Genomic DNA, 528 nt, shown 5'->3' on the forward strand with positions numbered 1-528 from the left:
GAGAGAGAGAGAGAAGACAGAGAGAGAGAGCACAGATCTAAACGAAGTAGAGAGACGTGAGGTTAAGAAAAAGGTAATTTTGTCAGTAAAAATAAGAGAAGAGATGAAAATTTGACAGGTGGGAATAAGACTCTTAAATGGTACAAGTTGATGGAAATTTTAAAATCTTATTTTGTTACTGGAATTTTTTTTTTTGAAATTTAGGGCTCTTGAGCATTTTCCCTTTTTAGTATTTACAAGTGATTAGAACTTCCAAATCATATTCCTGTTGGGTTTCAAACTTCTTGGTTTGTTTTGGGTACTATTTGTATTCCTACTCCGATTCTATCCTTAATCCTAATCATCTTCGGCAGAGTATTTGTTGCAGGGTTTCTACTTACTTTCGGGTAGAATAAATAAGTCCCATTACACATGCAGATATAGCTACTCGTGGACATCTGCCTGCAATCCTGGCTCTTTCTCTTTCGTACCATATATATACTGCAATTGTATTCGTTTCCCACACATCTGATCTGCTGGAATTGAAGA

This window comes from Fragaria vesca, linkage group LG6 (genome assembly GCF_000184155.1).
Source record: "Fragaria vesca subsp. vesca linkage group LG6, FraVesHawaii_1.0, whole genome shotgun sequence".
NCBI classification, from domain to species: domain Eukaryota; kingdom Viridiplantae; phylum Streptophyta; class Magnoliopsida; order Rosales; family Rosaceae; genus Fragaria; species Fragaria vesca.